We start from the raw sequence: 10,167 nt of genomic DNA on the forward strand, positions 1-10,167 counted from the left end.
CAATGTTGGGTGGTAATAATAAGCAAAGTACAGAATGTATATTTAAGTAAATTTCTGCCCATCGAGACATGCAGGGTAAACACCAAGCAAAACAGAATGAGGAAAGGCAGGGCTTAGTGGAGGAGGGCCAGCCCTGGTACCCCTGGTGCCCTCTCTGCAGAGGACCCAGGAGACACCAGCTTCCTTCCCGTGGTCTCCTCCACGCCCCCCCCCAACCAACCCAGCCCCTCTTTCACTCCCACATCAGAAGTGCGTGTGGACTTGAGGGCTGGCTCTGGCTCTTTGGAATTCCTGAGCCCTCTGTTTTCAAAGGTTCTTGGGCTTTTCTACCAGAGGTACTGCCTTACCCTACAGTAAGCTCCCCGGGTGAGGGTGGAAACACTGATGTTGGGATGCAGAGTCACCTGAGGAGAAACTGCTTGTGTGCTGGTTCAGAGCTAGAGAAGTGTGCCCAGGTGTATCCTGGATCTCACGTGTGACGTCTTGGCTTTCTCTGTGGAAAATACAGAGGCTTTGGACTAGATTTATGCGGGAGATTCCATTTCCTCCTTTTTAATTCCTTCCCTCTCAAAATTTGATCTGATTCTGAAAGCGAGATAGTAATCCTGGGATGCTGTACTCATTAATTTGTCTTTCGAGTAGCATTTAAAGAGCATCTACTACGTGCGGATGAGTTTCTCTACAGAAACAGAATAGGGGAAATAGATACCAATATCAATATTGGCGTAAGTATCGATAAAGACACAGATGGATACATGACTCCAGAGGCCGAGAAGCCCCGTGGCCTGCTGTCTGCAAGCCGCTCGCCCAGGAAAGCCAGTGGTGCCGTCCCGGTCTGCGTGTGAAGGTCTGAGCGCCGGGATGGCCTCATGGTGCAAGTTGCACCGTGCAGACCAGCGTCTCACCTCGCACGTTTGGGCAGAGAGAGTGAATGCGTGTTCTTCTGCCTCTTTGCTCTGTTTGGGCTCTCAGAGGGTGAGCTGATGCCCACCCACTTTGGGGAGACCATCTGCTTTCCTCCAGCTCACCAGTTAAAGTGCTAATTTATTCTGGAAATCCTCTCACAGACACACCCAGAAATAATATTGAACCCAAGATCCGGGCACGTTGTGGCCCTTTCAAGTTGACACGTAAAATGAAGCGTCTCAGCACGTCTCTGAGCTGGGTACGTTCATCTATAGGAGCTGGGCCCTAGCCTCCAAGTGCAAAGCTGCTAACACTTTCCCTTCCGGGGCGCCTACGCCGGCCCTTTCTTATCCAGCCCTTGTTTGCACCTTCAGCTTCGCTTTCGCTGCTCCTCACCCGGCCGGCCCAGCCTGGTTTCACAGGTGAGCTGGACTCCCAGGCCCCGAGGGCTTAGCACGAGCTATGTCCTCTGGAGGGGATGGCCTCCTCGCATGTGCCTCTCATGCACACTTACGGTTCTGTTTTGAGCTTAAGAGCTACCTCTTCTATTTATAAAGCCTCCCTTGATTTCTTCAGTCAAATCGAAATGCTCCTGCTCTAATATATTCATAGCACTTGTATACAGACTCATATGCTTGCTGAGAAGTATGTCCCACCTCAAAACTGTCAGCCCTTTGATTGTGCTTTTTCTGCATGTAGCCCCCTTCCATCACCTATAAAAGTTTTGCCCGCTGGTTGCCAGTGGGGGGAGGTTGGCCTTTGGGCAAGAGGTCAACCCCTTCCATTGTTGTTCAGTGGCTAAGTTGTGTCCTACTCTCTACAGCCCATGGATTGTAGCACACTAGGCTCCCCATCTGCAAACTTTCCTTTAAAAAAAAACAACTCTAAGCCCTTTGAGGATTCAGTTCAGTTCAGTTCAGTCAATCAGTCATGTCCAACTCTTTGTGTCCCCATGGACCACAGCACGCCAGGCCTCCCTGTCCATCACCAACTCCCAGAGTTCACCCAAACCCATGTCCATCGAGTCAGTGATGCCATCCAACCATCTCATCCTCTGTTGTCCCCTTCTCCTCCTGGCCCCAATCCCTCCCAGCATCAGAGTCTTTTCCAATGAGTCAGCTCTTCTTATGAGGTGGCCAAAGTATTGGAGTTTCAGCTTCAACATCAGTTCTTCCGATGAACACCGAGGACTGATCTCCTTCAGAATGGACTGGTTGGACCTCCTTGCAGTGCAAGGGACTCTCAAGAGTCTTCTCCAACACCACAGTTCAAAAGCATTAATTCTTTGGTGCTCAGCTTTCTTCACAGTCCAACTCTCACATCCATACATGACCACAGGAAAAACCATAGCCTTGACTAGACGGACCTTTGTTGGCAACGTAATGGCTCTGCTTTTTAATATGCTGTCTAGGTTGGTCATAGAGACCACATATTTTTATTTCTCTATCCCTTTTACTTTTCCTGGTGGGTTGGTAGGTTCCCAACACATGTTTGATGATGAATAAACGTATAATCGAAAGTAGAAGACGGTTAAAACCCTAAGAGGGCTCCTGACGAGTGGTGCTGTGGTGCGCTGAACACGCACTCCGTATCAGGCACTGTGCCACGCCTCTTTCATTCATCTCATTGCTATTTCCTGGGCTGCAGATGAGGACCCTGAATGTGGAGAGGCTAACTGGCGGGTCTGGAGTGACAGGGCTGAACGTGACAGCGTGGCGTTGGGGCTCAGGTCCGCCTGCTTGCTCCCGACTGCCGCATGGCATTATCCTCACTGAGACCCAGGAAAGGGAGCCTGTGACTTAGAATGCTTTGGCTCTTTTTAAAAGCAGCAATCAAACCCGTGTGTGTTACTGTAAATGTCTGGCCCGTTACTTCCGAGGCTGCCCTACAGCCTCAGACGATGGTTTTAGGAAGAACAGAACCTTAGAGCTGAGCCAGCCCCAGGCAGCGAGTGCGTCTTCTTCAGGAGCTAGGTCCCTGAGCAGTGCACAGCGCTTAATTGACGCCCAATCAAACTCAAATCTCCTGTGAACGTGGAAATTAAGGTTCTCCACAGCGAACTCTGAGCGACTTTGTCAACAGGAAATAACTCTCTTCCAGATAATGACTGAATTTAATCTCATAGAAGCCTGATAACAGGCGAACTTCCTGCCGGCCAGGGGCCGCCGTGCTGACGTGTGATGCCGAGGGGTGGGGTGAGCTCGGGGGTCCTGGCGTGCGGGATGGGGGAGAGTGCAAGGCGGACAGCAGGCCATCTGGGAAGGGGCGTCCAGGCCTCTGAGAGCAGACGCAGCTCGGTAAGAGGTACAGCAGCGTGATATTTGCAGTCTCACAGGCGTTTCTGCATGTATTAATTTTTTTCATATGCCTAATTGGCATTTTAAAAAATTAGTTCATTTTTAATTGGAGGATAATTGCTTTACCATGCTGCGTTGGTTTCTGCTGTACATCAGCATGAACGAGCCGTGGGTATGCACCATCCCTCCCTCTGGAGCCTCCTCCCACCTCCCTTTCCACCCCCTGGGTGGTCACAGAGTGCTGGGCTGAGCTCCCTGCGTCGTGCAGCAAATCCGCCATGGCGCTCTATTTTCCATATGGTCATGGATATGTTTCAATGCTACTCTCTCAATTCATCCCATTCTGATGTTTTAACCTCCGTTTTTTTTTTTATTTTTATTTTTTTATGCTTATGTTCCTTTCTCAACTCCTGAGAATTGGTTTCTCCTCCTGGACAAGAAAAAAGATATAACATTTCTCTCCATACCCCAGTCAAGAAACACTTGAGACAAAACATTTATTGTCTACAATAGACTGAGTACAGAGAAATCAGCCAATGACTGAGTTCCTAGATCATTCTGAATTGACTTTAATTTTTTTTATTTTAATCTCACATGGACTCTGCTACAAGCTGACTTTGGACAAATTTTCTTTCTTGCACCTCCTTCTCTACCACTGAGAGCGACCAGGATTTCCAAGGCCCATGAGGGTCCTGTTTGTGGCCCAGGGACTGTGTGGAAGTGGAAGGGAGAATGCTTGGTTGGCTGCAGCCGTGGGCCGTCTTTGCGGGTCCTCTAGAGCTGTGCTGATGGGGTTGCTGGCTGTATGTAGGCCTTTTTACCAAGGAGGTGCCGGGAAAGGGCACACGAGCCAAGACGGCATAGGCAGGCACTCTTGCCCCACGTTCTGTAAATAATGGTTCTGTTACAGCCAAGCTCACCCAGAGCTCTGTGCGTGCGTGTCCCAAGGTGACCGCCTGGTCGCGGGCTGCTGTGCCCGCTGCCCCTGTGTGAGCTCCCCCAGGAAGGCCCTGGCTGCACTGGGGCCACACCGTGGGTCTGTGCCTTGAGGTCATGCTGTGGCTCCGTTACGGTTATGTTATAAGAGGTCATGTTATGGCCGCCGTCCCAGCCGGCAGAGAACACGCGTGTCTGCAGTTCCTCCGGCTCCTCGAGTCTGCTTCCAGCCTCTTCGCTCGCACTTAGCTGCCCTGGGCTCAGCAAGCAGTGTGGATGGCAAGACAGTTGGCATCACAAACAGGGTCAGCGAGACAGAGGGTCTACAGGAGCTTCCCTTAGACAGAGCTTCATTGCAAAGTCTCGTTTCCAATTTTCCCAACTCCTCTCTCAACGCGGCCTGGCCCTCCAAGGGCGCCCAGGTTGAAGCAAGCAGGTCGAGCTCTGTTGGTCATTTCGGCGCTTGTGGTCCTCTGTGGTCGTCCCTGCAGCTGTAGGAGGCTTGCGGTCCTGTCGCTATTCTTGAAGTTGACGGGAGCTGGGTCAGGCCCTTGGCTGCCAAGGCAGGGGCCCGGGGCTGATCCGCACCCGGGTCTAAAGGAAGGGTGCTGTAATCACGGATGAGAGGCGAGCTCCACTTGCAGTGCAGACGCCCTCGCTGGGGGAGGGTACGCAGAAATAGACAGCAGGGACGCCCGGACGGTCAGGCTCACCAGACCTCTGTCGCCAACCGCGATCACCCTGCTCTGACCTTTGGAAATTACATGGTGCTGCATGCTTTTGATTCAGGGTACGGATTCCGAGGGAAGATGGCCGAGAAACCATGGCTTGAGATTCCTTTGTCACCATTTTATTAGCGTCTTTCCTTCTAATCAGTCATGCAATCCAAGAGTGCATTCAAACAATTTGGGCTTCAGGAGCCCATGACATCAAAGGATGCAATATTAACACAGACACGATGGCCAAGAACAGCAGAGAGGAGTCCAGGACTGCAGAACTGCGTGCAGCCTTCTGAAAGGGCTATGGGAGGAGACTTGAGGCTGTGGTACGCGGCCAAGATAGGCTCCAAGAAAAAGTCGCTAAAGCTGGGTCTTAGAAAACGTGCCAGATTTGAGCTGGGGAAGGAAGGACATCCCAGGAGCCAAGAGCAAAGGGAAGGCCGCAGGGAGGTTTGATTCAATGCTAAAGAGACTGGTACAGATCCAAGCCTCAGAAAGGCAGGCGCTGAGCGTCTTTAATCATAGACTGACTTCCTGAGGGCACCCTTGTTCAAGGCAAACCAGCTGTGACTTTCTCATGTCCGGGGTCCCAGGCAACCCTTCGAGGTCACCACGCAGGTGTGGTGCCAGAATGCTGGGGTGCGTCCCTGCAGCCACAGGCTCACCGTGCGTCTCTCAACCACGTGGCATTCCTGCCCCGCTTGTAACCCCTTTGAAGCTGCCAAAACACAGGTGTGCTTTTGTTTTGATTACAAACTCAGAGAGAGCTGTTGGTGGGACCTTTTGAATCCTGAGACCTGGCGCTTCTGCAGCTGCTCGGATCCTTCCAAGAGCTCAGGGCTGAGCCGCAGGTGGAGGGGAGGCTTTGACTTCAGAGGTTCAGGCGGGGGTGCCTTCTCCACTCTTGCCTCCCTTCACCTTGGAAGCAGAGGCTTCTGGTCTCTTGCAGAAGATCACCAACGGCCCTGCCGTGCCAAGCGCCCACAGGAGGTCGCGGCTGCTTTCAGCTGAGCATTAGCCCCAGTGGGCTTGGCAGGATTTTACAACAATCAAAACAAAGCAGGTTAAAAGGCTCTGTGGGGGCGGGACGGGGGTGACTGCCTGAGCCCAGATCACAGCATGCGCAGTGCAGCTTGGGCCCGGAACCGCCCCAAGGCCGGATGCGGGGGGTCTGAGCCAGATAGAAATCGGGACTGGCTCTATCAGAGAAAGCAGCCTGCGAGGTGGGCTGAGGAGAGTCTGAACTTGCACGCAGCACCCCGAGGATAAGGTGTCTTGTGTGGTGCTGAGTTCCTCCCTCCAGCTCTGGAGGGTCTGGGGGGAACCTCTCAAGGGAGGGTGGTGGGGAGACGGGCGTGGGGTGGTGCCTCGGTGGGACTCTGCTAGATACGCTCCTCTCTGGGGGACTGAGATTTTTCTTTTTAACAAGTAATTTATTTAATGTTTTAGAGATTGAAAAGAGATCAACATAATAAAAGAGAACAGATAAAACTGCTGGCAGGGAAGGAGGCTTCAGTGACTGTTGTTTGGTTGGTTGGTAGCGTTAGCTGATTACTGCTGTTGGGGACACGGGAGGGGCTCACCACACACGCACACGTGTCCGTTCTCCTCCAGACGCCCCTCCCTTCTTTTGGCACCCATTTGGGTCCAGCGTTCAGATACCTAAGAATACGTATTAGAGGTCAGGAAAGACAGAACTTTGACCAGGCTGGGTATAGAGTTTTTAATGAAACTGGAATAACGTATAATGTATCTTTTTCCTTTTTTTCTTTTTTCAGATTTTTAAAAACCTCTTTTATTTTGAGATAATTTTCAACTCAGAAGAGTTGGGTAAACAGTACAGAGTATCCCCACCCACCCAGCTTCTCCTGTTCACGTGTTACCTACCCATGGAACAGTGATCAAAGCTAAGACACGCACTGGCACAGGGCTGTCAGTACAGACTCCAATCAGGTTTCCCCCATTTTCCCATGAACGTCATCTTTGTATTCTAGGACCCGCTCTGGGTCCCGCGTTGTATGCGGTCTTCCGCCTCCCTTTGGCTTCTCCTTGACAAGCCTTTGTTTTCTCTTGTGTTTCCTGGTTTGACACCTGGGTGGAGTGCTTGTCCTGGATTTACTGGGAAGCCCCTGAGTTAGCCTTTAGCTCATGTGGCCTCAGGGTTAGTAAGAGGTGGTGCCTTCTGTGGCAGGCACGCTGTGGGGGCGACGTGTGCGTCTTGGTGATCATATTAGGGGCACGCATGTCAGAACATTTCTGTATATTGTTTATACAATCTTATGGGCATTTTCCCTCCGCAATGATCAGGAAGTACTAGCTAGCTTTGCTGTGTTGAACGGCACTGCCCTGAGCCTGCCAGAGCACCTCCAGGAAAGGACCGCAGCCGTCACTGCGTGGGCACCGGGCGCTGCCCACCTCTCCTCGGGGGAGGACTGTGCCCCGGCCGCGCGGGACCCCCAGCCGCGGGCTGCAGACACCACCGCCACCGCAAGGCAGTCGCTGCGTCCCTGACCCCAGCGGGCTGCAGGCGCCCTAGGACTCCGCCGGGTCCCTGCTGGAGATGCCGCTCGAGGCGGTGGGGTTTGCTCTCCCTTCCTCCAGAGGCCCCCTCAGCATCCCCCGATGTCTCTGCCTCCGGCTCCACGTGCTCCTGGCAAAGACGAAGCATCGCCGAGTCTTCCCAGCGGGCTGGAGGGGCTGCTTCTACAAGCAACAGCGGCTCCCGGGTACGGGGCCTCGCTGGGGGCCTGGATTCGAGCCCCCTTCCTCTGCCAGGGCCTCGCTGGGGGCCTGGATTCGAGCCCCCTTCCTCTGCCAGGGCCTTCCTCGGACCTCTCTGATTGCACCCAGACTGAACAGAGAAGAGCACCGAGGTTACAAAACGGGGCCGCTGCCTGGAGCTCAAGGGAAGGCTGGCCCGGGCCGGCACCAGGAAGACCGGCAAGCCGCACCTGTCTCTCCGTCGCCCTCCGGACTCGCAGGCCTTGCCCCCGCGCGGCACTACCTACCTGATTTGTTTTTGTTCTTCCGCCGCACCAGCCTTGGCTGTTTCTCCCAGCACGTGGCAGAAGATGCCACCCCTTTCACTCCCAACGTTACAAGGATGTTTCTCAAATGTCTGAGTTGGTCCTCTCCGCATCCATTCCAAAGTCACAGAAAAATATCTGAGCAGTTGAGATTGTCAGAACGGATTAAAAGGGTTCAGACGGAGGATATGGTGATGCCCTGAGTTCCGATCACAGCAGACGCCTCTCAGCCTGGGCCAAAAGCTTCTCCAAGGATGTATGGACATGAGGCCCCGGGGAAGGTGGTCACAGAGGGTCATAGGATGTAATGACGTAGCTGCCTGGACCCACATGCATTAGGGCTCAGGGATGTGTGTGTGGCCTTGTGGTTGGACAGAGACATCCCTAAGCGTCTACCACGTCAGAGAGATAACCAGAAAGAGGAAAGTTGGAGACACCCTCCATCCAGAAATTTCCTTTCTTGAGGGTACCCGCCTGCTGTTCACTTCAGCAAAGTTCCTCATTAACATGGCCCTGCTGAATCCAGAGATTTGGTCCCAGATTATCTAATCATCCTCTGTCTTCCCTGGAGTGGATAAACTGATATATGCTGGGAAGCTTTGGTGAATTTACATTTCTTTTAATATGCATTGGGCACAGATGGTTACCAGGTTGTCTGCGATCTGTAAGTCTTCTTTCATCAAGGGCTGATCAAACTTCCATGCAAGCAGCTTTAAAGGGAGCAGCTTCCAGGCTTGGAAACGCCGTGTGAATGCACGCGCTGCTGTAGTGCCTCCGCTGTTAATGGAGAAAAAGACCCGTGTCCTCTTCCGGGGTAACGGGGTCTCTCAATATATTTATTTCAAGATGTAGGGGCTGGGAGGAACTAGCCACAAATCACAGAGCAACCATTAACGAGCCTCTGTCCCTACCTGTTAAGCTTATTAACTGCCTGTTCCCTACAGTGCTATTTCTCACCTGGGGCAACACAATGGCTGCTTCTGCGTCGCAGCGGCTGAAAAACACAGAAGTTCATCAAAGGCACGGGAGGACCTGGAAATGCAATCAGGAGACGTGTGCCGGCTGAGATTGCTGGGGCAGTGGGAGGTGGCTGGGGGGAAGGATCTGGTGCTGTCTGAGCGGAGCTTTAGCTAATTGAATCCGGCTGTCCTTTGCTCTGTCTTCTCACTCCATGCAAGCCAAGGGCGTGAAAGGTTCCATCCCTGCCCTCAAGGAGCCCGAGTGCTCTTCGGGTGGGGAGGCTCCACGGAACTGAACCCATGGATTCTTCTGGGACGCGGGTTGGCAGCAGCGATGCTGCAGCTACATGAGTAAGTGCTAAAGTCGCAAAAAGAGTGGAAAGGGCTCTTAGCTGGGGCACAGGGGACTTCGGTTTTGCTCCCACTCTACCCTGTGACAGTGGCCGAGCTGTTCATTTTCTTTGTCTCAGTTTTCTTCTGAAGAGTTTGAACTTGGTCATTGCTAAAAAAAAAAATTCATGAGATGCACTCTTATGTATCCATGAGACAGGAGTAGGGATGGACAATTGCTTAGAGGGAGGAGCCTTCATCTGAGCATTTAGCAAAGTGGAGAGGAGGCAGGAAACCTGGGCTTGGGGGCGGGTGTGCGTCTGCAGAGGGCCTGGCCCGCCTGGGCCTCCAGCCGAGCGCGAGGAGTGGGCACCGGCCAGAGGCAGGGAGGAGGGCGGACTCAGCTCGGGGGCGGGCGGCGCAGAGAGCCCTGCGGGGCCTAGGGCTGTGCTCCTCAACCCCCATGTTTCAGGGGCCTTCTCAAAGGTGGTTTTCCCACTTTAAGGCAAGGTTCTTTCTACCAAGAGCAGCGGCAGTCTTTTTAATGTAATTTGAAGGTAAAGATAAACACCGAAAACAAAAAAGCCTTGGCTCTATGATTAATTAACGGAATCATCTCAAATTTAGAAAATTGCTTCAATAAAAGTAGACACGAAATTGCATCGGCGTGCCTCAATATGTTAATTACGGCTATTTTTCCTTGTTTTTCTGCTGCTGCCACAGCCAGGCCCCATCTATCACCTGGTTTTCGGCGTCATGATCAATTGGCTGTACCGTGAACAGCATGTTGCACACGTGGCAAATGATAACATCATTTAACTCGACACAGGGTAAAGCAGTCCCTCGTTTTCATCCTTCCAGCTCCTCAGAAGAGAAAAAGGACAGCCTTGAATTAATTCTTTGCTTATTGAATCAAGCAAGCATTTTTTTTTTTCTTTCGGATCCTACCAAGGATCTTCCCCTGGTGGCTCAGAGGGTAAAGCGTCTGCCTACA

General features: G+C 52.5%; 1 long non-coding RNA gene across 1 annotated transcript; it reads left to right on the forward strand.

Annotated features, from left to right (window-relative positions):
• Nucleotides 1-5,957: 5,957 nt before the first annotated feature.
• On the forward strand, nucleotides 5,958-6,976 carry LOC129642316 (uncharacterized). Its single transcript, XR_008709619.1, has 2 exons — nucleotides 5,958-6,081; nucleotides 6,637-6,976. It is a non-coding gene; the product is annotated as an uncharacterized LOC129642316 (long non-coding RNA).
• The last annotated feature ends 3,191 nt before the right edge of the window (nucleotides 6,977-10,167 follow it).

Source organism: Bubalus kerabau, chromosome 1, assembly GCF_029407905.1.
Source record: "Bubalus kerabau isolate K-KA32 ecotype Philippines breed swamp buffalo chromosome 1, PCC_UOA_SB_1v2, whole genome shotgun sequence".
Lineage (NCBI taxonomy): Eukaryota > Metazoa > Chordata > Mammalia > Artiodactyla > Bovidae > Bubalus > Bubalus kerabau.